Source organism: Nannospalax galili, unplaced genomic scaffold, assembly GCF_000622305.1.
Source record: "Nannospalax galili isolate Female #2095 unplaced genomic scaffold, S.galili_v1.0 scaffold604, whole genome shotgun sequence".
Taxonomy (NCBI): Eukaryota; Metazoa; Chordata; class Mammalia; order Rodentia; family Spalacidae; genus Nannospalax; species Nannospalax galili.
In genome coordinates this window covers 622,206-649,464 of record NW_008350472.1, presented here as the reverse complement: position 1 = coordinate 649,464, position 27,259 = coordinate 622,206, and the positions used below count along the sequence as shown (strand labels likewise).

General features: G+C 39.8%; 1 protein-coding gene across 4 annotated transcripts in view; it reads left to right on the top strand.

Moving 5' to 3' along the window:
- The window catches only part of Grem2 (gremlin 2, DAN family BMP antagonist), a 126,891-nt gene that overhangs the window by 53,369 nt on the left and 46,263 nt on the right, over positions 1-27,259 (top strand). The window contains exons 1-2 of one of the 4 annotated variants that reach the window (XM_029570787.1): positions 14,947-14,961; positions 18,423-18,496. The exons of 1 other annotated variant lie outside the window; for it this stretch is intronic. The gene's annotated coding sequence lies outside the window, so the exon portion shown is untranslated. Of the gene's footprint in view, positions 1-14,936; positions 14,962-18,422; positions 18,497-27,259 lie in introns of those variants that run through there. 2 more of the 4 variants (XM_029570788.1, XM_029570786.1) reach the window with 2 other exon arrangements.

The following is a 27,259-nucleotide window of genomic DNA, read 5'->3' as shown; positions in this document are numbered from 1 at the left end:
CACACACACACACACACACACACACACACACACACAGCCCTTAGGCTTCATTCTCCTACTGAACTGTTGGTTAGGTAAATTTTTAGATGTGTACAATTGATGATGAAGCCAAGATAATACCACTTCTTATTTTCTTTCCTAAACAACTTCTGGTTGTCCACAAGTTAACAATCCTCTGCCTTTTCTGTTTGCTCCTTGTTTAGCACTCATTTAGCCTCAGACTTCCCATTTTTTGTTGATATCTTAGCTGCATTACTGTCTTTTGCTTTTCACCTTCCTAAGCCTGTGTCTATAGGTGCCTCTGATCTGCCTTGTGGGCCAGTGCTTAGAATTATCTGTATGTTGGCCTTCTTGGTCTTCCTTTCCCACACTCCTCCACACCACCGCCCCATGCAGATCCTCTGGTTTTTTCTTTCTTGATCTCCTACTTAATTTGGTGCAGCTCTGATAGCTTCTCCAGAATTGAGACCTAGATTACATTTCCAGGGAAGTACAGTTCTAAAAGCACATGGATTGATAAGTTGCAAATTAATAGATTTTCTCATTTGGAAGAAAATATATGAAGATCGCTTCATCTCAGAATCTCTGAGTCTTCCCCACCGCGGTCTCTTCCCAGTGGAACTGCGGGGAGCCTGGCACTGCCTTCAGTACCTTGGTTTCTGTGTACGAAAACTGTTTCTGTTTATTTTTCCTTCCTGAAAGAATCTGGGATCTTATCCTCGATTCCGCTTTTGAACATTACCAGAAAATTCTTTTGGGATGCACGAATCTACTTGTGCAAGTAGAAGTGGACTCTCCAGTACTTAAACGTTTTCTATAATGGTTCTTATCAATGGTTGTGAGATTCTTCTCTTCTGTCATCTCAGGTGTTTCTCTAATTTCTTTTGTTCAGTTGTTGGGCTTTGATCTCTCAGTGTTGTCTGTACTCTTTAAAATCATCTCTATTTTCCATCTCTTCTCATTTTTTTTTAATTAGCAAAGGTTTCTTCAACTTTACCTTCTAATTGTTTTGATCACCCCGTTTATATCCTCCTCCTTGTCCTCCTCCTCCTCCTCTTTCCTCTCTTCCTCTTTATTTAAATTAACAAGTGCATTTTTTGATTCTCTGGAAATTCCTTTTTAGTAGCTTCTTTGTTACCCCATAGTGCAGTACTCTCTGTTTGGTGATTTTTGAAGCTCTCTTTCCCGAAATATTGACTCCTTACTTTGAGTTATTTTACCTTTTGGTTGGCTTGTTTGGAGCATTGTCTCTAATGTAGAGGATTTCATCAAATGACTGTTAACCAAGATCTGACACATTGTTGCTTTCCTCTACAATCAGAGCATTAAAATGCTGATTTGAAGGGTAATTCTGAGGAGTAGCCTGACTAACTATGGAATGTACTGCAGAGTAATCTACCTCAGCTCCTCATTTACAGGAAACTCCAAAGTCAGGAGCGTCATCTTCTTTCTCCCTAGTTCTACTGATGGATTTCTAGTGAATTTCCCTGGAAAGGATCACTCTCTTCTGTGTTGGGGAAGTGTTTCTAACTGCTTACTCTTGAGGGCTGGGTGAAGGGATGAAGGAGCTTCAGACTTTCTGTATCTAGACTTCTGCTGATACCTGCTTTCTTTTCTAACACACAGTCTCACATTTTTCTGTACTCCCCCTCTCTGTGTCGTTTTCTGTCTCTGTCTCTGTCTCTGTTTCTGTCTCTCTCTCTCTCTCTCTCTCTCTCTCTCTCTCTCTCTCATTTTGGCGCACACTGAGCTCTCTGTCTCTCTCTCTCTCTCTCTCTCTCTCTCTCTCTCTCTCTCTCTCTCTGTGTGTGTATACAGGTACACGTAGCTGTGCATGCATATCTGGAACCCAGGGGTAGATGTTGACTTTCTTTCTCTATCACTCTCCCCCTTATTTATTTTTATTTATTTGAGATAGAGCTCTTACTGTTTCCACTAGACTGGCTGGTCAGTGAATCCCCTGGGATTCACCTTCTCTGCCCCTCAGCAATGGGGATACAGACTCATGCTGCTGTACATAACTTTACATATGGGTTCTGGGGATCTGAACTCAGGTACTCATGCTTGCACCACAAACATTTTACACACTGAGCCATTTCCCCAGGCCCATATGATCTCACTTTTAACTGATGTCCTAAGTTCCAGAGGACTTCTGCTTTGACCAGTTCCCAAAGAATGAATAGATACACTTAAATACTTATACAATATATACACATCTGCATGTAAGTAGATAATGTGCCAACCTCTAGAGTGGGGCACTCCCTTTCCTCACAAAGAAATAGGATGCTGAAATGTGGTTTCTCTCTAGACAAATCAGCAACCAGCTTCCTTTTTCAGAGCCTCAGATTCTTGGGTCTTCAAAGGGTCCAATTTCTTTTTCGTTGCCCCAATGTTGGCTTATGTTCCTCGAAGAACTGCCAGTGGTTATCCTTATATCCTCCAGCATTTTGCTATTATTGTCTGTTGAACTATCTATCCATTTGGATTTATGTCTCTTTTTTCTTTCATTTATGTGTATGTGTTGTGTATGATGTAGGCACTTAGTGTAGGTGTAACTCTCTCTCTCTCTCCCTCTCTCTCTCTCCCTTTCTCTTTCTCTGCATTTGTTTGGATGAGGAAGCCAGAGGTTGAAGTTGGGTGTCTTTCTTCTATTGTTCTCCACCTTAATTTTTGGAAACAAGTACTCCCAGTAAACCTGAAGCTTACTGATCCAGCTAGACAGTTTTACTACTGAGATTCTGAATAGATTTGATACATTTAAATGTCTTTCTGAAATGTAGTAGTGGTTTTTATCCATTTCTATGTATTGTATTTTTAAAAGACCCATTTTTGTTCCTATTATTGTTTGAAAAATTTTACAGACATTACCAGATATTTCATATTCTAGAATTTACAAAGAATAATGTTTTTAAAAATTTTGTTAAAATCTGATCTGATTTATAACTTTGGCTCTTATTTTACTTAGTTTTCAAAAATTAAACAACTTAAGAGAGTTTATTATATAGAGCCACTTGAGGGTACTGGAATTTGAAGACAGAGAAAAATGGGGATTTTGATAATAGATGATGGCTATCATTCATCTCAACATTTTGGCACATATCATTTGGATATTCTCTTATAGAAACTTCTAATCTACAAGAGGTTAAAAACCTAATTTTTATCATATCTTAGAAAACCTAATTCAACATAGAAAAATAAGAGCTGTGGGCTATTAAAGATGACTAAACTATCCTGGCAATTAAAATATGTCTGCTCTGTGGGAATTATGAATTAACTGCAGTTTTTGCATCTGTTTTCAATTGTGCTGTTCTCTAAGGATAGCTAGGGCAAGTGACTAATGGGTAACATACTTTCAGTATCTTTCTAGTACAAATATTTTAGACTGTCAAGTCATTGAAGGACCATTTTGCACTTCTCTCTTAACTCTATCATGTACACCCAAAATATGTATGACACCCACATTCCCTGGTGTGTGTACTGAATTCCAGTCAATATCCAACTCTCATTTCTGTCTTCAGAGATAGCAATAGAGCACATTGAACCTTGTAATACATAGAGTTTCATATTCTGTGTGAACTGGCTAAGTTGAGTTGGTCCTAAATATTTTTATGTTTTGCATATTTTTGAATTATTTATAGCAATGTTAGATGTAACATACACTCAGTCGTGGCTAAAGCTGTTAGGGCCCACATTTGTGCCAGGTTTCATACACAGTATTTTAGGTGCACTGAAGATTCTCAACTCATAACAATTCAGCATTGTATATATACAATCCAAGGAACCAGGAGGCCAAACAAACAAAATATTTCTCAAAGTCACGTAATAAGTGAATGAACAAAACAGAATTGGAACTGAGGTTTGTCTGCTCCCAAATCCTGCACTTTTTTGAACATTACAAAATAAAGTCTCCTGGGATATGATTATAATTGCTAAATTACAATCTGTTCTTAATATTAGCATAACTAATGGGAAAGAGAGGAAAAGGGGACACAATATGCCAACCCAAATTCCAAGAGAAGGACAAACATTGTAACTATTGGAACTAGATAAAACTGTTAGGAATCCAGGAAAAACATTTTACAAATTATGCGATTTAAGGCCCTGTTCTGTTAATTTTGTGACAATCTAAAAAAAATGCATTTTGGGGTTTGACAATTTAATAATCACTGGTACTCTGCTTTTGCAAGTGTGTCTGCCCATGTTGGCATCTCTTCATCAAAACCATTGCTTAGGCCGGGTGTGGTGACTCATGTCTGTAACTCCAACACTTGACAGGCTGAGGCATGAGGATCACCATGGATTCAAGGACAGTCTGGGCTACAAAGTGAGACCCTGTCTTAAATCAGTCAGTCAAGCAGTCAATCAATCAATCAATCAATCATCAATCAATCAACCAATCAATCAATCAGTCGGTGCCTTCTTGGATAAATTCAACTTCGTTCCAGAGCTACCACTACTTTAAACTAATCAATAGACTCAATGATATACATACACACACCCTCAGATGTCACTACCTACGTCCTTGAAGAAGTGACTAAAGGCTAAATTTCATGAGACACTAAATCCAACATTTATCTCTTTACCTGTTCACTTACCTTGGGTTCCTGGGCTGAAATCCAAAAAAACAAATTCTTAGGAATCTACCAATTTATTGCTAAGAATGGAATATGTAGAAGTCAGAAAACTGCGTAATCTGAAAGTTATAGATTATTAAGGCATTCTTTTGGTGTTTATTTAACTTATTTGACAATCACCTACAATTGGATCCTGCTTTTAAAACCTGGGAAGTCATTTAATCTGAATTGTCCCTCTCATCTCCTCCTGTCTCTACCCTTCCTTCCTCTTCTCCTCCCTGTCATTTTGTCCTATCTGGTCTGCTCTTTCCTCCCCTCTGCTTTCCTCCTCCTTCTCCCCTGTCACTGCTGGGAATGAGTCCAGGGCCTCCATTTTTCACAGCACATACTCTACCACAGAGCTACATACACTGTGGTCACTAAAAGTATTGGAATTAAGATACCCTTTCCTCCCTTCATTGTGATTCTCTTTCTTGGTTTCGATTATTTTCCTGAGTCAGGAAAACAATTAAAAGTACATACATGCTGTTTAGCTACTGGAGACGGAGAGGAACCAGATCTATCACCCCGGAGACTGGGGGTGGGCTAATGCATATTAACCAATAGTCATGATAAAAGACACTTGATGTTCAACCTCCTATGAGATGCACATTGCAAGAGATTTGCATGCAAGACAGACAGGAGATAATTGCCTCTTGTTTCTGGGTTAACCAGGGCAGATATAGTGTTTGCCTGACTTTTCTTTTGTCCTCATATAAACCAAGAACTATACACATGTTGTTCTTTATGGTTCAAGAACTGGCAGCATTTTGCACATAAAATGTGACTCCAAATTGTGTGTGTGTGTGGTGTGTGTTGTGTGTGTGTGTGTGTGTGTGTGTGTGTGTGTGTCTGTGTGTGGTGTGTGCATATATGTAGATGCACTTGCCTTGTTGGGCACATGTGACGGACAGAAGTCCACATTGGGATGTCGTCCTCTGCTGAGCTCCACCTAACTTTTTGAGACAGGGTCTCTCACAGAACTTGGAGTTAACTGTTTGGGCTAAACTGCCAAGCCCCTAGGTTCCTCCTATCTCTGTCTCCTTATCCCTCATCCCAGTTCTGGGGTTCCAGGTACAAAACACCATGCCCTGCTTTTTATGTGATTACTGGGGATGGGGATATGAATGCAGTTCCTTATGCTTATACAGCAAGTACTTTATCCAATAAGCCATCTCTCTAGGCCCCAGTTTTTAAAAGACAGGCTTCATTAGATAGGTGAGGCTGCCTTAAACCTTATGATCCTCCTACCTCTGCCTCCCAAGTACCAAGAATTCAGATATATGCCAACTTGCCTGACCATATATTTTTGAAAGGAACAGATTATTTTATTATTTCATTTCTCTACTCAATATTTTTATTTTTGTTGATCTCCAGAGATAATAAATTATTATTAGTTTTTTAAAAAAATTATCTCAGATATTACTTGGAAATATGAAATGTGTCACCATTACCAGGAATTGAAATGTGTCAGCAGAGAGGAATGAACTAACTGCATGGGACCCAGGGGGTGTTTAGATTTTTGTTGAAAAGAGAAATGATAGCATATGGAGGAATTCAAGTGTTGGCTGATATTATTATTGTTGTTGTTGTTGTTTCCCCAAATGTTTAAGCTCCAGTAAAGATTACTATGGGGTGCAGTCCATGGTCGCCAGTAAGGAAAGACATTTTAGAAAGGACAACTCCAAATAAGAAAGACCTCAAACAGGAAAAAGGGAAAATGTCTAAAAGATAGCTGTCCTAATGTGTAATTTTAATTCAGGTTGTTTCTCTACTTATAATTTACTTCTCTTTTATTAATGTGTCAAGTGCCTTTGAAGACTCGCTTTAGAGGCTGCTAACCTAAGGAAAGAACTGTCTGCCTTCTTCATCTGCAAATGGAAGACCTAGTGAAATCATTTGCTTGTCTTTCTTTTTAATCACAATAAATGAATTCTTATATTGAAGCCATAACTCCAATTTGTTGTAGCATTTGGTTTTATTGAATGTATGCACAGAGTGGCATGAGGTCCAAGAGGTTCCATTTAAATAAAGCAGTGACAGTCCTCTGCTCTGGAAGTTGCACCAAGTAAGTTATAAAATATCAGTGCTTCCTTCCAGAATTATAAATAGTATTAGAGTAGGAGGTGCTGACTCCAGAGGCTGCTTAAACAACCTGGAAAATGATAGACCATTTCCTTCTGGAATCAAGAAAATTGAAGTGCTTCAAGTCTCCAGTGCTCATAGCATCCAAGTCAGGAACTGATAGTCCCATCAGCCACGGCGAATGTGGTACATAGGCAAGCCCTTCACCCAGTCAGTGCTATTGGCCGAGTTCATCTTGTCACACCTGGGATTTGCTTTTCAAGTTCACTTGTTTCTTCCTGGTTAGTATATTCTACATCAGACTCCCATCTATTGGCCGAGTTCATCTTGTCACACCTGGGATTTGCTTTTCAAGTTCACTTGTTTCTTCCTGGTTAGTATATTCTACATCAAACTCCCATCCTCTCTAAAGTGTAGAGTATTTTCTATGGACTTTCTGGTGAAAATTAAGAAAATCAAATAGTAAAAAGATGAGTTGACATGTAATGCACTGAAGAATTTGAATTCTGTTGGAATATGTTGTGTTACTTTTTGTGACAATGTCTCTCAAGCAGAATATATTCTGTACTGAACGTTTTTGTTTCCCTAAAGGTCAGCTGGTCTCAAAATTGTCTCCTATATCAATAAGTACTGGTGGTCTCAAAATCCCACACTGCATTAAGCATGAAGTGTTAACTGTTTAAACTGTGTGAACATGTTTGCTAACTGGGAGTTTGTGCCTGAGTGTGGAAGATTGTCACCTTGCATCAATATCCATGCTTCATGTCAAGCTGGGGAGGCATCTCTGCATCTGACAGGTTAGTGGTAGGTGTATGGAGGACACTAATGAGGCTAGATAAACAAATTTGTACAATGTGATTCTGGGAGAGTCAGGAAATAGCTACAAATCTTACATATCATTTGCCCCAAGTCCTTGAAAGCAGGAGGCTGGCTTCACCTTGGGGCAACAGAGGACTAGAAACTACATTTGCTTCTGCGTCTGCTAAGCCCAATAGCCAAACCCATTTGGTCTGTATAGCTTTAACAGATGCCTGAAAAGACCAGTTGTCTCTTCTATGATTCAAGAGTCACCTTGGCTCGGTGCCAGGAAATAAGACACTTCGAAGCTTTGTGACTCCTGATAGACTTCTGGTGCTCCTTGGCATTAAAGCATTCTGAGGTCAAGTTGCCATATACGGTTTCCAATGCACCCTTTGCCAGAAATACTACTGCATTTCTTTCTGAGAAGATATTTTCCTGGTGCTTAAACTAAATTATGCAAAGGATAGGGAAGAAATGCTACAAATAAGGTGACTCACATATATAGATTGTGGTCATCAACTACTGTTTATTTGTTATTCATTTTTATGTGTGTGTTGTGCCTGCATGTATGTAAGTGTACCATGTGCATCTAATGTCCATGGAGGTCAAAAGTGGTTGTCAGATTCCCTGGAACTGTCATTATTGGTTGTTGTTAGCTGTCATGTGTGTACCAGGAACTAAACCCTGGTCCTCTGGAAGAACAGCCAGTACTCTTAACCATTTAGCTATTTTTCTAGCCTTCATGTCACCAACTACTATTAAGAGCCATGGAAAACCACATAGAAGAATTTAATAATTGGAAAAATGTCACGTCGCCTCACGTACTTGCTTTTCAAGAACTTCAAGAGGTGTGTCTCCCTCACCAACACTTGCTGACAGGGCGTCATCAGCTGCACTTGCAAGCTCAACCTGAGATCAGAAAGGAAGGGTCTTGCATCATACTGTCTCTAGAGAGTAGATCTAAGGTGAGACCAGCTATTCTGACACTTTGTGTAGCAAAACCTGCCTTTATATAGAGAACATATGTATGTCTTTTTAAATGGAAACTCTAAAGGCTGGAAGGTAACAGTAAGAAGCCCCCAGGATTTTGCATTTCTTAGTTGCTTACTAAAAGCAGAGGGCCAAATTTGATGCAATTTCAGTCATGTTTGCCTGAAGGTCTTAATACTATGGCCACAGGAAATATCTGTACACACTATTGACAGCTATCCAGTTAAAATATGAAGATTCAGTGACACATATGAGAGGTGTCATCATGCGCTGGGGAGTGCTGGCTTACAGCCCTATGTTATTCGTAAATAGCTATGTAATCTTAGACTTATCCCTTGATTTGCTTGAAGTCACAGTTTCTCTGATCCATAAGATCTGTAAAGAGGGTGGTGTAATCTATAACCGCTGTTCCAAGAAACTGGAAGTTCTTCCACTTTATCCAGTAATTGAATGCCTTCAATGTCTTTACTTATTGCTAGATTCAGTCTGTAAAGAGAGAACAAGAAAGAAAAGAGTTTTTTGGAAAAACCTGTGGGGTTTTTTTATTCTTATTCATGAGTATATTTTTAAGTACTCACATAAAAACAATATTCAAAATATGAATGTTTCACTAAATTTTGTTTTCAGCAAACATCAGATCACCCTGTCCCATGGCACTGATTTGAGTCCCATAGTCATGTCATTCCTAAGAAGCAGTGTTTCATCTCACTCTGACCCTCAGGGAAGACATCCAAATGTATTCTCTTCCAAAGCTAAGAAAGTCTCTGTGCTTGGATTAGCATCACATAAAGCATGCAGAAGGCACGAAACCAGACAACAGAATAAATCAAATTAAAGAGCATCCAGAAATGGTCAGCCCATCATAGAACGCTTTTAGTGGGTTCTTTGGGCCATGGAGGATTTTTTTTTTTTCCAAAATTATCGTTGGTTTTTAAATTCCAAGTTTCCATTCTAATCGATCATCATGGCCCTGCTGTGGTAATAGCAATGTGTTCAAGTCTGTGAAGGAGAAAACTGATACAGACTGAAGGTGGTTGAAACGCTCTACTTACTGTATATGTCAACATGGGGTCAGCTTTGCACGGTTCGTTGCATTTCCGTATGCATTGAAAACCATTGTGAGTTTGTCAGCTTATAATAAAAATATCTTTAAAATCTTTGCAAGCTGGCCCACAAGATCATTCTTTAGAGCAAATATAGAAAAGAAAATGCTGTTAGGAACAGAAAGAGAATAAACTGACTGTTGAAGACACTTCATAGAGTCTGTTTTCATGTCTGCTTTCAAACCCAGAGCAATCTTTACTTTCTAGTAGATGATACATTCAGTCCTGTTGCCTTTTCCAATGATCCCTAACAGCACCCCAGCAAATCTCATTTGGACGTTAGTTGCACTGTTCCCAATCTTGCACCAAAGTCAATCTTCTGAGTGTTTTTGCTGCAGAGATGCAGTAAATATGCTTTGAGTTTCTTTACAGATTATTATTTTTTACATTCACGGAGATTCTTGTTGCTTCTATTTTTCTCTTAATCATTCCTCATCTTGTTTCCTAAGTCAATTCGGAATTATTCTACCCCTCAGAGGGTCACATTGATATCTGTAAATGGGAATCTGCTCCTTCCTTTCTCCTCTTTGTCACCTCTGTATGACACAGAGCTTCATCTTCCTCTTCATCTCCAGGCATGCATCTGCAGTTTCATGGATCTCTGCTCTCCTGCAGGAAGAAGCTGAGCCTCCCCTAATCCAAGGACAAGCCTTCCCAGCCATCAGCCTCAGGACTCTCCGTCTTCTCTCGGATTCTACGTTTTCTCTTACATCCATATGTTTATGTGTCTGAGCGTGTGCATGCAAACACGCATGTGTGTGTGTGTGTGTGTGTGTATACCATAAATCTTTGACTCTGTGTTGCTTTTTTATTCTGTAAAATCTGCTCCAACTTCTTTCCTAAAAAAATAATTTTTAAGTCTGCTGTAACATCTCTTTAGTTTGATAGAGTAATCTACACGTTATTTTCAAATCTTCTTGTTTCTTATCCTTGTTTTACTTCTGACTTTGATTATTTTCATACTTTCCTAACTGGATCTTTTCTCTGTGGTTAACATGACTTTTCCCCCTGGTGTTCTGGGAATTGAATCTAGGACAGGCAAACTCTACTCTGCCACGGAGCCACTCTCCTAACCCATCAATGACTTCTCAAACACCAATTCCAAAGATCTCTGTTTAGTCATTTTTTTCTGGTTGAATCTGCAGCCTCACCTAAAATCTTTTTTTAATTTATATTCTGAACATGGGCCTAGATTTCTTCTTATCTTAGATGTTTTCTTCCTAAACAAAGATCATTCATTTTACTGCCCTCGTGTTCTTTTCTTGAATTTGAGCATTTTTACCTTTTTGTCCTACAACTCTTGTCTCAAACTAACTCTTTGACTTGACCTATCAATTAGATACCTCTTCTCAAGAGTTCTGAGATTATATTACTAATATCTTAAACTATATTCATATGGTTTTCCAAAGCCAGTTTTGTGTATATGTACTTTTATGTATAATACTGACCCACTCTTCTGTAAATAAACCCCCACTCTATGCTCTGTCAGCAAGCCCAATAAACTCACTGGGATTTTCCAAAAAAATAAAAAATAAAAAAGAACAAAGCTAATGAAAACCTTCATTAGTCCACCAAAGTTGACCCCATGTTGGCAAATCCTTTCTTTGGTCTTTGATTTCTTATTCCTATCCTCCCCCCTTAAACTTCATTAATATACATTTTTTATGTAACCTGCTTTAAGTTATTTCTGGAAAAATGTGTTAAAAATTGCCTCTCTTTGAAATAAAGAAAAAAAGTTAAAAAATACTGAAAGTGTCATTTTCCCATTAACCTCAATAAAAAGTTTCAAATTCTGTGTAAAATCATATATGGCAGACTAGAGTATTATAATATTTAAGAGAACTATGTGGACTAGAATTGAGTAAGAAATTAAATCTGAACGATTTGGAAAGATTGGAGAGTTAGGAAAGAAATCTTAGATGCTGGGTAAGATTAAGGCAAGATCCTGTTTCTGTTCACTTTACATGAACAAAAACAAATCATGTATACACTATCTTCCCTTTAAAAATATGATTCATCCTGAATCCTAATAAATCTTTCTTTAGGAGGATTATTCTGATTTTGTTATTTATTATTCTCCTCTGCCTTTCCCTTTCTTCTGATAAGTTAGAATTTCCTAGGTATTTTCTGACTTCTGGATATTTTTATATATAAGTAGACAGTTACAGTTTCCCCCTAAGGATCTTTTTGTTTCTAGATTAGTCCTGAATACTGCTACTCTTCCTAAAACATCTCTTTTTGAAGGTCAGTGCTGTATTGAATAGCTTTCATTCAAAATCAGATCTGAATTTCCTTAGCGTATACGGCTGTTAAAAGTTACAACCCTCCCATTTCTCCCTCTGTTCTGTCCTCACACGCATCTTACGTATCTTCTTTCACTACTTACATCAACATCTCTTTGTCCCATCCACTCTTTGGCTTGTGCTCTGTGCAGTTTGGCTCCACAAAGCCTTCCTTTTCTTTCTGCCTCCCATACCCAGCCTAGCAGAACCTTCCTTTTAAGGTCTTCTCTACCTTTTAAGGGAGAGCCAATCACCACATCCCCTCACCAAGCTGTGTAGGATGCTTTCTCTTCAATGTCATCTTTCCTGTCTAAGTGCCTGCAGCACTGACTGTTCCTTTCAACTGACAACTTGCATGTGCTCTCCCTCGTCGCTATGTTGTAGTCCCTGAAGGACAAGTTATTTCTTTGTCTATAGTAAAGTATATGAGATGGTATATTATAGCAATAAGCAGAAATTACAGGTGTTTAATACTTAGATGTCAATAATCCTTTCAACCAAATGAAAAGTTTACTTTTCTTCTTTAAAAATATTTTATGTATTATTTTTATTTTATGTGTATGACTGTATTGCCTACATGTATGTAAGTACACTTTAGTAGTTCAATGCTTGCGGAGGTCAGAAGGCATCAGGTTCCCTGGAATAGGAGTTACAAACAGTTGTTAGCTGCCATGCCGAACCTGGGTCCCCTGCAAGCGTAGTCACTGCCCTTAACTGCTGAGCCATCTATCCAGCCCCCAAAATTTTACTTTTCAAAATACCATGGGCAGTGTCAGTCTATCACAACATATATTTTAAATCTACAAAAGGAAAAGCCAAAGGTGGTGGACGACTACGAGGAAGCCATTTTCCAGACAGCGGGGATTTGAACTCGATTGCGACAGCAGCACAAAGACATGCTCCAACTCCAGCCAGACAAAGTCCCAGCGTGAAACAGGGGAGTGGGATTAAAGCCCTGCTCCCCTCCCCCCAGCCAAGGAGCTATGGGCATCCGATATCTGCTGGGAGAGGAAGATTCTGTTTTCTTTAATGATGTGACCAACCGGTAAATGGACTACATTCCGGAGCAGCTTCCACAATCAAGGGTATTTGGGGAACACAAATTGGACTCAATGGAGGTTAGAAAAAAGAACACAGTGTTGAGTAAGGAGGGAGGTAGGGACGGATTTGGGGGGACTTGGGGGAAAAGTGGAATATGATCAAATTACATTTCATGAAACTCTCAAAGAATTAATAAAATATTTTTAATATATACTTGAAATAGGTGTCTTATTCGGGGATAAACATTCTACAGCCTCTGTTCTCTGCCCCCAAGGCTCAGGGATCATTATGGAAGAGCAGGCAGAAAGATTGCAAAAGCCAGAGGTGGTGGATGACCTCAAGGAAACAGTCTTCCAGACAGCTGGTCATTTACTCACATGAAGTCTCAGCAAAGGTTACAGCAGGCACAAGTGCTATGCAAGCTCAAACCAGACAAAATCTCAGTATAGACTTGGGGAAGTAGGTATGAAATCCCAACCCAACATAAAGAACAAAATTTTGGTAATTGATGGCTGCTAAGAGGCAGAAAGACAGTGTCTTACAAGGATGGGACTCTTGGTGGGAGCAGTGGATGGATTCACACTGAAGGACATTTGGGGACAAAAAGACTCTAAAGGTTTTGTTATATGTGTGTATATGTAATATATACATAGATACAGCATAGATATATATACTATATATATAAATACATATTTGAGAGTAAATTGGATGGGGGCAGTGGGGAAGGTGCAGATGGGGATGGGACCTAAATATCATCAAACTATAATGTATGAAAATCACAAAGATTCATCAAAAAATATAAATGCATACTTGGAAATAGGAAAAAAGCAGTATACTTTACAAGTTTTTCCATAGTTCATCTCTACTGAATTTAGTTCAATCTAACAATGACTTTTAAGTAGACGATTATGTGGAAAACTCTATCACACGGGTATGGTGAGAGAGGCCAACATAAGTAAAATAATACCATGTCCTTGAGGAGCAAAAGACTTGGAATGTCACATGCGTGCTCCTGTCGCATAGAGCCGGGTGTGACTGGAGTTGTAACACACACATATGCCTAACTAAAATGAATAGGCAAAATTCTGTTGAGAGAACTGGAGGCATTTGTGAAGGAATTGCAGAGAAAATTAATAGCTGTTAAGTGGCCAGTTCTGTATTCTACAATGTTTACTGTGGTTTAAAGCACTAACTAGTTTATACACATTACTTGGTTTATTAGATAGCTCTGTTTTTCTGTTAAGCTTTATGCAAAGCAGTCATGTGATAGTGGATATGTAGCTTATAATCTTATTTTCTTCTGTAAAATTAATCAGTGTGGGTGACACTAATTTGGAATTCTCAGAATTGTACAACTTTTCAGAGGCTTGAGAGGATTGGCAAGAAACCAAGCTTTCTCAAAGTTTAGCTGTGCATACATGTATGTAAATCACATCACAGGGTACTGACTGTTCAGAGAAGAAAGTATATGGAGCTTTTAGGATGCTAGAAGCTCGTATTTGAAACTTTGATGGTGAAAATAAAGGAGTGTAATCATCTCCATTATAATAACAGAAACCACACGGCCCTGACAGAGCTTAGCAACTGACTATTTCAAGTCACAGTAGGATCATTTTGAATATATGAATCACCTTCAGTTCCAGTCTTGTTTCCATCAAAAAGCAATAATATAGCTCTCAGATTATAGTCCTTTTACATTATATATGGTATTTCCCTTAGATATTAAGTTTCAGAAACAATGTTCAGCCTATCAACCACCTTTGAAATGTGATTACACAGCAATTCCTATGAAAGACCAATGTAAGGGTGGATTCATCATAGTAAGTTGCCTCTGATATATTTTGTGCTTGTGCCATGTGTTTTTTAAAGGTGTGCCTGGTTCCCAACCCTGACGTGAATTTTCGGTGCTAGCTGCTGGATTCGTTAGGTGGCATATTGAGTGCTGCACTTGTTCTGCTCACTCTCTTGGGCTGTAGAAGAATTCCAAGGTGAAAAGCCTGGATGTAACCTGAAGTAATTCATGGGGCCAGCAAGAGGGCTCAGTGGGTAAGAGCACTTGCCTCTAAGCCTGATGACTGAGTTCCATCCTCAGAACCCATATGGTGGAAAGCGATAACCAAATTCTCAAGTTGTCCTCTGATCTCCACAAGTGGGTGGTGGGACCTGTGTACTCACACTACTACTACTACCACTACTACTACCACTACTAGTACTACTACTAGTACTACTACTAATAATAATAATAGTAATAATAGAATCCCAGCACTTGAGAGGCAGTGACAGGTGGATCTCTGTGAGATCAAGATCAGCCTGGTCTACGAAGTGAGTTCTAAGCAAGCTGGAGCTACAGAGAGACCCTGTCTCAAAAGAATAAAATCAAAAACAAACAAAATAATGATAATAATAAACAGAATTTAAAAAAATAAAATGTGTCTGAAAATAAAAGGAATGTGGCCTAGTGTCTTGTGAGACTTCACAGGGAGACTGCCTTTTCCCTGGAACCTGGGGACCCATAGGGGAAGAAAAGTAGGCAGCCACACCAAAACGGTGGATCTCACAGAATCTGTAAGAGTGAAAAATATTTTTCTCTACCAGAGATAATAAATAATTTTGAGACAAACTTCAATAGAATAGGATGCTTTAACTTACATAGAAATATTTTTTTTAAAAACTCTTATGCCCCAAAATGTTCTTGCCCCAAATAGGAAACATAAGTAAAGTTTGATGGCAGACTAACTTGGTTTATAATATTATGCCAACCATCAAAGGATTCCAAGTCTGTCAAATCTGAGTGGAAAAGAGTCTAAAGAATGATCTGGTATCCTAAGAAAAAATTCATTAACTCCTTATAAATTGCTGTGGAGTGGTTAGAAGTAGCTCTGAACTCTACACATCTGCAGAGATGTGACTGGGTGGTAGATGGGTCAAATCTGTGATTCCTCGGCTTGGTACTGTTGGCAAGGGAGAATGCTGTTCTTGTGAGTGATTACGGCCGTGGAGACCTGTCTGGTGTGTTGCAGTGCGTTTTGCAGCTTCCTTCTCTTCCGCCTGCTACACTTGAGTAGGAGTACTTCCAGTCATGACAACTGAAAACACTTGCAAATGGAGGGAAAATCGTGCCCAGATGAAAACCAGGGAGCTAATCAATACACAATTACCTTTCCCAGAGAAGGAGCAGAGATGTGGGGAATAAGGATGAGGGCAAAGGCAGCAGTAACTGTTAGACAGCTGTGTGACTGCCTAACCTAGAACAAAGGCACAGAACAGATGTGGGGCCTAGATAGCTCATGGGGCCATATAGCTTTTATTTCAACAGCTCCCTCAGACTTAGGAAGATTTAGGAAAACCCAAGCCATCTCCTTATCCTTCTAGAGAAAGCACACAGCATCAAAGCCAGGAACGGTGGCACATAGCTGTCATCCTAGCTACTCAGATGGGCTGAGGCAGGAGGAATGTTTTCTAACAGGAGTTTCCTGGACAGTGTTGTGAGACCCTACCTCAAAACAAAAACAAAAGCAAATCACACATACAGCAAAACAAAGCACCAGAACAGAGCCAGGGAGATGGCTCCGAAGGTGGGGGTGCCTGACCCAGGCCTGACAACCTGAGTCTAATATCTGGAACCTACATAGTGGAAGGAGAAAACTGACTCCTGTAAGTCATCTTCTGACCTCCATACAAATCCCATGGCATGCATGCACCCCAATAAACAAACAAACGAAAAGTAAATGTAAAATAATTTTTAAAAACTCCTCCGGAACAAACTGTGTGAGCTCTTCAATTCGACCCAGCTTTGAGGTTTGAATCTTTACTTCAAAAAGAAAAATAATCCTTACCATGCACAATATGTTAAGAATAATAAATAAATACCTTGAATAAAAAAGTCTTAGAAACTTTGGGCCACCAAGAGTTCAATCTAACTGAAAATAGATCTTTGAAGAGAAGCGTCATTGAGGAAACACAAGGGTGAAGTGAGAGGCACCATCACATCTTGGGAAACCAATCTGTCCTTGAGCATGCAAGTGGTGGAGGGGACACAACTACAGTGGGACGTGAGCAGTCTCAGGCCCTGGAGGATTTGGCTAACCAGAACATCCCCCAGGACAAGCCCTTTCAGGGCTCTGGCCACACCCAATGTTCCCAAGATTTTGGCATGTTAAACCTAAGAGATGGTGCCAACTGAGGAGGACCAGCCTTGCCCTGAGGCCTTTCTGTCCACTGTGTCCATCTCAGGCCCCTTCAAGTTCATCTCCTGAGTCCTCAAGCCAGGCTGTTCCAAATCGTCTCCATCCCTTTCAGGCTTTTAGAAAGGATGAAGGGCCAGCCTGTACTTGTTCAATTTCCTTTTATCAAGGAAAGTTTCAAAAGGGTTTATGGCTGAGGTATTAAATTTCCCCTGGAGCTCACCACACACGTGAGACAAGAAGGGGATTCCACACAAGTCCTGTTCTTGTTTGTCTATCTGATTTATTTATTTGTTCGTTCATTCATTCATTCATTCATTCATTCAATTTGGAAAGCCTAACTAGGACCTTGCCACAAAAGTGACAAACAGGAGTTCTGCCCCATCAGTAGCCATGAACATCTACAATGCAGCAGGCAGAGAGTGGTGTCCCCTTCTTACTACCTATCTATGTGGGAGAATCCCTTTTCTCTTGTCTGTTAATGCTAGATACTCTGGCCGTTCTCGACCATAGCTTCCTGATGGGGCAACTTGAAGCCAACATGTGCTTCGGGAAACAGCCCATTCATGGACAAATCAGCTAACTCAGTTTCACTGACTTTCTTGGTTCTGTTTGCGTTTCTCACCCCTCCTCATCTGTCAGGAATTGAAGGACTAATGATCCCCCCTACCCTTAGAAAAGCAACACTTCAAATGCAATAAGTTAGTCTAGACAAAGAGAATTAAAGTAATTAGTACAAAGCTTGCAAATGTGCTGTGTAGGAGGGGCCCCTGTCATTACAGACCCTCACCCAGGCTCCTGTGGTTTGGTGTGTGTACAGAATGATAGCTCTGGGTTTCCTCTGTGTAGAAAAGAATCAAATAATAGTGGGTTTCAATTATAGACATAACTGCAGGTTAGTCAGGGGCATAAGAACAGGGTGGCTGTCAGCTATGCCAAGCTAATGTCATAAGACATGAAATTCTAGCACATAACAGGAATCCTGAGGCATCCACGTTACCACAACCCTCGTAGTCAATAAGACACCAAGACTAGCAATTAGGATGCAGACAGAACAAATATTTACATTTTGAGAAAACAAAAGAGGAGGCATTCACAGCAGAATGAATCAAAAGCCACAAGGTCTCAGATGTGGGCAGGCTAAGTGTTGCTGTCAGTGTGAAGCAGGAAGGCAGAATGGGTTTCCAGTATTTGCAATTCAGAGATTTAGATTACTGGAAAATTTACAATAACATTAAAGCTTAAAATCTCCCCTCCATCCGTGTTACACGGAGTTTAACATGAGGAGCCAATCAAGTATTTCCTCTATCGTCCTCACCACAGGTCTGTGGATTCTATGAGCTAGAGAACGTGAAGATGTGATTTCCAGAGTCTTCTACAGTCCTGAAAGTGCTCAGGTATATTTTTTAAGCTATGGATCAATCCAATACATTTCTCATTAAGGAGCTTGATGTTGTGAATAATCAGAGGATATTGTAAAGCCTAAGGATCGAAGTGAAAAATCTACTATAAGGTGTGTCTGAAAAGAGAGAGGTGTGGCTTTTTCTCAAAGGGTAGATTTCTTTCTTTTTCCTTTAATTTCTTTGAGATGATCACTCCTGCAAACTCTGAGATGGAACAGAAGAAGAAGAACAAAAGTCTTAGTTTTCAGGTACATAGAAAAGGGACTGGGAGACTCTAAATTAACAAAACCCTGAGATGTTCAGGGTTTTGGGGGTGTTTTGGTGTTATTGATTTTTTTGTTTTATGTGTGTGTGTGTGTGTGTGTATGTGTGTGCATGTGTTCATGTGTGTGCACATGTGGAGGCCAGAGGTCAGTGTTAAGTATCTTCCTCAATTACTCTCCATATTATTATTATTATTATTATTATTATTATTATTATTATTTTGAGAAAAGAGTCTCCTTGTAGCCCCAACTGGCCTGAAACTCTATGTAGGGTAGCTCAGTCTCTCAGAGATTCAGCTACCTGTCTCCCAAGTGCTGGGATTAAAGGTGTGTGCTACCACACCTGGCCACATTGTTTTTTTGTGGATGTGTCTCTCACTGAACATGGAGCTCACTACTTCTGCTGGCCTGGCTGGCCAGGTAGCCCAGAGGATCCTCCTGCCTCCACCTACCCAACCCTGGGATTATAGCCATGTGCTGCTGTGCCCATGTTTTTAAGTTTCTAATTATTATAATTATTTGTAAATTCCACAGAATCAAACTCAGGAAAGTATACTTATGTGACAAGCACTTTACCAACTGAGCCATCTCCTCAGCCCAAGGATTCGATTTTGAGCAAGCCAGAATGCATCAGAAATCCAGAGGGGATGGTAAATAAAGACGGACTGGCTGGGTCCCGGCAGGGAAGACTGGAAGGTCAATGCACATACATGGCTTGGCTGTGATGTGGCCAGGGATGCTAAACTTTCCCCTTCCAAATGTCTCTGACTCTGAAATTCTATAATCATGAGATGGTGTCTCAGGCCCCTTTTGTTCTACATCAATGCTAAATGGATGTCTGCCATGCGCTTGGCATGGGGATTTGGGAAAATGACTTGACTGCCAATAGTTTGATAGTGCTATTTCATTTCTACAAAAAAAATCTAAAATTGTTCGTTTGAGAGGTGGTCAAAATACTTTTTGCCCAGTGTGCCAAGTTTCAGGTTTATTTTAAGAAAAATGAACATACATAGTATTTTGTTCCATTTAATAGTTCATCAAAGGCTAATACTGCATATATTCATTCACTCAACTAAACTCTCTTCTTAAATGTTTTTGATACAAAAGCAAGTAGAAAAAAGATTAGTTGGGCTGGGGATATAGCTTACTTGGTAGAGTACTTGGCCTTGCATGCACAAAGCCCTGGGTTTGATCCTCAACACTACATAAACCAGATTTGTTGTACGTGCTTATAATCCGAACACTGGTAAGATAGAAGTAGTAGGATCAGAAGTTCCAGGTCATCCTTGGCTACATAGTAAGTCTGGAGCTGACCTAGGCTACATGAAACCTTGTCTCAAAAGCAAACTAATAAATAAAATCCATTAGGCAGATCCATGTTCCTCTAAATCTTTTGCCAGATGGTAAAGATAAGAAAGATACCTTGAGAAAGTTTTATCAGCAGAAGATACAAAGAAAGATTCACAAGAGGAGGAGAGTCAAGACAGAGCCGCAGACTACTTAAGGGGTGCATCCAATAAGATCCCCTAAACCTTTCAGGCTGGTTTCAGATAATAAGAATACTTGTACTCAAATGATTTTAGCCTCATATTTCTCTTAGCTTAAAAAATATGCTTAAATAGGACCCTATCCAAATGAATAAACGAACAAGTGAATAAATAATAAATTGTCTCGGCTCAGCTTTCTTCTTTTAACCACTATAATTGGTATCTGATCTTTTTCCTTCTCTTCTTGATCAATTTTCTCAAAATAGCCTATGCAGTGGTTCCAGTTCCTTGCATCCTTATGAATTGCCAGTTTACTCTGTGACACTTGTTATTACAGTGAGATTGCTCTGACAGGCTCTTCACATCCTGATTTTTCACAAAGCCAAAGGGGTGACATCAGCCCTTGTCCTGCACCCCTTGGCTAGCTACACTGTAGGACACTTGCTGCTTGCTAATATTTTCTTTTCACCTTTTTATAAAAGCCTCTAAACATTTTGCTTAAAACTCTTCTGGACAAATATTTTACTCCCACATTTATCCTTTAGATATGAGTTTCCCAAAGGTGACATTCTTATCTTTTTGTTCTTTTTGCAACCTCTCTCTTTTACAATCTTTGTTGTTTATAATCTCAAAGAAAAATTGCATCTAAATACCAGAAAAAAAGAGAAAAAGACAAAGAAAATCTGGTTTTGAATGTCTAGACTAACCTGAACTGGAATCTCCGTTTACACTCACTTTCACTAATCAGACAACTGGATAAACTGCATGGCTGTCTTCTTGTTTTTTTTAATCACTTCTGTAAGGGTGAAGCTCACATCCACTGTTGCCGTGGCTGTTAGTAGTGATCATGTGTAAATGAATGCAAAGTGTTCTTTAGTTGGTACCTGCAAAAATTTAGTTATAATTTCAATTATTATTTTGCTGATATTTAATACCTGTGTGTCTGTCATTTTTCATCAGGGCTCCCTCCCTGTCATTCAGACTGATACGAGAACTACTGGAGGTATCTAGATGTACTTCAGCATGAAACCGATGCATATTCTCATTCATTTTCTCTCTCTCTCTCTCTCTCTCTCTCTCTCTCTCTCTCTCTCTCTCTTCCTTTAATCCTAGCATTTGGGAGGCAGAGACAGGCAGATTTCTGTGAGTTCGAGGTCAATCTCTCTCTCTCTCTCTCTCTCTCTCTCTCTCTCTCTCTCTCTCTTCCCCAAGACCGAGCCATCAGGGCATGTTCAGCTTCTCAGTTCGTTGACTTCACCAAGTTTTCCAGACACAAGTTTCTGCCATTCCTAGCACATCTCTGTGTCCTCTTCAAACCCACATGCCGGTGTCTATCTGTGCTCCCATTTCTTCTCACTGCCCTCCTTCATTTTAGTTCTTCCCCATTTCCACTTACATTGCACTTGTTTAGCAAGATTTGCTGATCCCATTTCTCAGAGAGAAAGCCTTCCCCGGCCTTTCATGATGCACGTAAGATCTGTGCTACTGAGGATGACATATGCTGGTTTTTCATGATCTAGTCTTGGCCTTCCCTTTCATGTGTCAATGAAAATGACTTTCAAGCCTCGGTGTTTTTATAGCCATCTCCTTACTCCTGCTGTCCGCTCCTTGATGTATTTCATTCTACTTCTTGTTCTGATTTGCTTATATCTTAAAAGATCACCCTCATCTCTGTCTTTGAATCCTTACTTCCCTTACAGCTGAGCTTACGCTGTACCTTCCATGCCACCCAGGCACAATTGTTTGGAAGAATTTTCCACAGTTAATGAAAGTTACTTGCTATATATCTACCTTGCCTGTAATATTCATTATCCAAGATTAGCACCAGGTCTTATTTGGCATATGGTAGGAACATTTCTCCACTTGAACTAAACTTTACAGACAACTCAAGAAAGCCATGCTCCCAATTAAATGAAGTTTACTCAAAGTGGCTGGCCTCCTTCTAGACTGGCTTCCTCCAAATGAGCCAGTCAGAAAGCCTGGAGGCACAGCCAGTTGGAAGCACAGCCAATCACATGCCTTCTCTCCTAATTCCAGAGTCTGTTCAGCCACCCCAATCCTCTTTATCCTGCCTACCCATCCCTCAGGGTTCTCAGCTCCAACTACTCTCCTATATCCCAACAGTTCACTCTCTCTTTGCCTGTTAGGAGGGACCTGATTTTCCTGCAGGAGATTCCAATCTTTTCTTCCTATCTGTAGTCAAGCTCCATTGCTCCTGCCTCAGTGGTACCTCCTTACTGCTGTCAAGGGGGCTTCAAAGGCCTCCTTAAGAGCTTCAGGATAGAGTGTTGCACCTTTAGTGTGAGACAGCCGGGGCTTCCCAACTGCAAGTTTCCCAGTTTCATTAGCACGTGTTTGTCATACACCCTATCCTTCAGCTGTGGAGACCCCTTTTTAACTCTTACATTTAGTGCCCCAAACTCTAATGTTGCATATAATTTTATGTGTGTGTGTGTGTGTGTGTGTGTGTGTGTGTGTGTGTGTGTTAATTGCTGGGTTTTTTACTTAAAATGATTCTCTCTTCCTCAGACTTTTCACAGCTAGCTTATTTCTACCTCTGGTTCTTGAAGTGCCAATGCAGACATTTCTTTTTTTTTAATTTTATTATTTTTATTTTATATGTATGAGTGTATCGCCTGCATGTACATGAGTGCACCTGTGTCATGCAATGCTGCAGAGGTCAGAAGAGGGCTTCAGATTCCCCTGGAACTGGAGTTAAGGACGATTTGTAGCCACCATGTGGGTGCTGGGAATCGAACCTGGGTCCTCTGCAAGAGCAGTCGGTGCTCTTAACCGCTGAGCCATCTCTCCAGCCCCAATGCAGACATGTCTACACTAATTATTTTATAGAGACCGATTTTTATTCCCTTGAAGTCTGTTTGCACATCCCCTTTCTCCGTACCTGAGGCGTACCTGACTATACTTTATTGTGAGTACTGCTATATGGTGGTGTAAGTATTGCTTTCCTAGTACAATTCCTCTATAAAACTCAAAGCTTTTTTCTTGGTATACTGAATGGCGTGTTCTCTGCATCAAGTATGATAGAACCTGCCCTATGTATGTAGTGTGCTGCTAGTGGGTGAATAAATGAATTTTGAAGAGTATGAGGGAAACTAATGGACATTTTAAAACAAAATGCTATAGACAGCGAATGGCACAGGCTCTAAAGCGTACCTGAACGTTGTAAGGCATCTGTGGGTCTGACTCTGACTTGGACCAGTCACTAGCTATCCTGTAGTGGAAAAATAGTCTTAACATTTCTTCTTTAATTATAATATATAATGTTGATAACGATGATGGTAATGATGATGTGTTAGCTGGGGTGACTCTTTTTTAATATTTTTATTTATTATTTTAATTTTATCTGTATGAGTGTATTGCCTGCATATATGTGAGTGCACCCGTGTTGTGCAATGCTGCAGAGGTCAGAAGAGGGCTTCAGATTCCCCTGGAACTGGAGTTAAGGACGGTTCATAGCCACAATGTGGGTGCTGGGAATCGAACCCGGGTCCTCTGCAAGAGCAGTCAGTGCTCTTAACCATTGAGCCACCTCTCCAGCCCCTTAAATTGATCATCTTTTCAAAATTAAAATCAATTGCACAACTTTGGTTAACTTTGAAAAATTATCACTAAGACTGATAGATTTCTAGAGATGAGGTAACAACTTATACCGCTGAATTCAAAAGTCTCATAATTTTCAGGAAAATGGAGGTCTAACATGTTTGAGATATAGACCATATAGCTTATTACAAGTTAGTTTCCAAAGATCTAGGGCCGAAACTAAAGTATTGAGCAATAGCTCCTTGGATTGAAGAGCAAGGACTGGATTTTGTGGACATGCACGCAGTAGTTCTTAGTCCATGTCGGGAAGCAGGCAGAGACCTTCTGGGTGTAGATGAAACCTTGCCACATAACCACACCAAGGGCACTAGTCTCTCTCTTAATTTCTCCTTGTTTGGGAGGTTTTTCTTTTCCAAAGAAAGAGAAAAAAAAGGCTCAGTGGAAAATTATGAAATACTATTGCATTCAAATCTGATTAAAATTACAGTGACAGTAAACCCCGAGTTGAGGCAGACACATTCCCTGGGGCTGGCTCTAGGTCTGATCATGCTTAATTGCACCATTTATGTCTAGCTTCCAAGACAGTCAAGATTTCAGTTATATCACCGTTTTGTTCAAGGTCCTTCAACAGGTTGAATTAAGAAAAGAAATCTCTATAAATGGAAGTGGAGACAGGATAACAGGAACTAAAAGCATCAGTTTGTGCCAAAAAGGGGAGTGAAAAACGCTATCAGAACGAGGCCGTTTCCTCCTCGTATGGGAATCCAGACAACAGTTTCTAAATGAGTCTTGCTTGGTTTGAGAGAGTTTTTTAATTCCATGAGTTACTTCGTAAAAGGTTCAATTACTTCAGTTATTTGTCATGAAATCTGATTGAAGACTTAACAAAACAAAGTAAAGCTCTTAATAACATGGGCTCCTAGATGTCTGTCACAAATCCAAAGTTTATAGGATTGTCTATTTTTGCTCTGAAATTTCTTTAAAACAGCAAGAGTGTGCATTTCAGGGGCTGGAGAGATGACTCAGCAGTTAAGAGCACCAGCTGCTCTTGTAGAGGACTTGGGTTTGAGTCCCAGCACCCACATGGTGGCAAACCATCCATAACTGCAGTTCCAGGGGAATCCAACTCCCTCTTTTGACTCCTTAGGCACTTCACAGCATGGGTGCACCTACATACATGCAGACAATCTATTCAGACACATATTATTTGTATTTTATGTGTATGAGCATATTGCCTGCATGTATGTGAGTGCACCCGTGTCATGCAATACCCACAGAGGTCAGAGGAGGACTTCGGATTCCCCTGGAACGGGAGTTAAGGATGGTTTGTAGCCACCATGTGGGTGCTGGGACTCGAACCTGGGTCCTCTGCAAGAGCAGTCAGTGCTCTTAACCGCTGAACCATCTCTCCAGCCCCAATAAAATATTTTTTTAAAAAGCAAAACAAAATTCCTTTTTTAAAAAAAAGTTTGCATTTCAGATTTACACTCAGTTGATTTTGCTTTTTCCCGATGTTCATAAGCATTTGACTGCTAGGCAGTTAATGCTTCCTCAGACTAGGGAGCCCTATCTTTTTTCCTTTATACTCAAGAAAAAAATACAATAGAAAGAATAACATTTGCAGGGCTGGAAAGCTGGTTCAGTTGTTAAGGGTACTTACTGCTTTTGTGGTGGACCAGAATTTCATTCTAATCACCCATGTTGGTCACCTCACAACTGTAACTCCAGCTCGAGTGGATCTGATGCCGTCTTTGGGCTTCTGCCGATGCCTGCATGTATGTGCACATTATACACACACATACAAAATAAAACAAATTTTAAAAACTAGAATAGCACTTGATTTGGAGACTTTTACCCATGGAAACTCTAGGCTCTTTTTCTGGTTATAATTGCATCATTTGTGTACCATTGATCTTATTTCCTAAGAGTCACATTGCGTGGAACTGTCCTGTGTCTGACTGGTTAGTGACGAACGCTATTATTTGAAATTGAGTGCAATGCTCTCCTTGAATTGCATACTTCATGCACCACAATTTTAAGGTACTGTTCTCATGGATGTCACATGTGATGTTTTGATCTTTTACACTGGTTAAAAATTCACAAAGAAATGTTACTCCAGACCACAGTTCTAGGGGACTGCTGGACGTGGACTCACAGATGGCCACACACTCACTTGTCCCTTCTGGTTCCTTTCTTTTCTGTTCATTTTCCAACAAGGCCCTCAAACTTTAGATTACCTGTGGGCACGAGTGGGCCCAGAGGAGAGTATGGACACCTTCACACACAGGCTGGCAAACAGAGCTCTATATGAGGTTGAATGTTAAATATAGTCAATTGTACAAGTCATATGCTGCCTGTGACTACTCTCCTAAGAAGGACACGGAGTGAAGAATCTGGACACAGCACTCCAGCGAGTGACAGATGTATCACTGAAATCATAGTTTCAAGGACAGGCATCAAGGCAGGCAGGACTGAAACTCATAGTTTTCAACCTCTGGTTTAGGGAGACAGCTGAGGCTGACCAGGCCTTAGAGGGGACCCTCCCTGAAAATGAAAATGTCTGGAACACTCCTGATAGACAAAGACTCACTCCTAAGTGCTCTCCCTGTAGAATGTGTGAAGTTCTCTCCCCACAAAAGAAAAAAAAGTTCATAAAGGAAATCTGAGAGATAAGTATATAGGAAATTCCTGCAGAAGAGCTTGGTTTTCATGTGAAGTGAGGATTATCAGAGAACTCAGAGTAGAAGAGAGTCCTAGAAACCATCCTGTCTGGCCAGTCCTTTGCTTACAACACTGGTCTTTCCCATTGTTGACAAACGCAGGAAATCCTGCACACTGTATCTTTTAGAACTCACATAGCACATTAGTCATACTTAAATCTTCCAAAAAGTTTCTGGAAGTTTCTTTCCAGAAAGTCTTCTAGGAGTTTCTACAACTCTGTTTGACATAGGCTGACTAAATGTATTTAATCATAGACATCTTTCGTGGAGTTAGCACTCAAAAAGTCATATAATAGTGAAGTTTGAGCTACTCTCTTTCTTTAACAGACTTCAGACTTGATGAATTTCTCAAATGATCATTGATATCTAGAATTATAAATCTGATTTTCCACCTTCAGGTCCACTATTTCATATACAGAAATGGGGATTAGCATTTAAGGAGTATTTGTACCCCTGAGATACCTATTTAAAGTCATCAAACACAACTGGATCTTCTTATGAAATGAATTGTTCCCATGTTCCTATTGCAGTGGCAATTATGATGTAAGTGTCTTACAGTGGTACAAATACTCCTGGAAAAGACTATTTATATTAAGGGTATCCAAGGTAAGGCAGGACAACAAAGCCTGTACTCTCAGAGTATAGGGCAATTTATAAAACAGACACACCTATACCACTAGCAGTTTTCTAAAGGATTTATTTGTGGAATTTTCTGATAACTTTGGA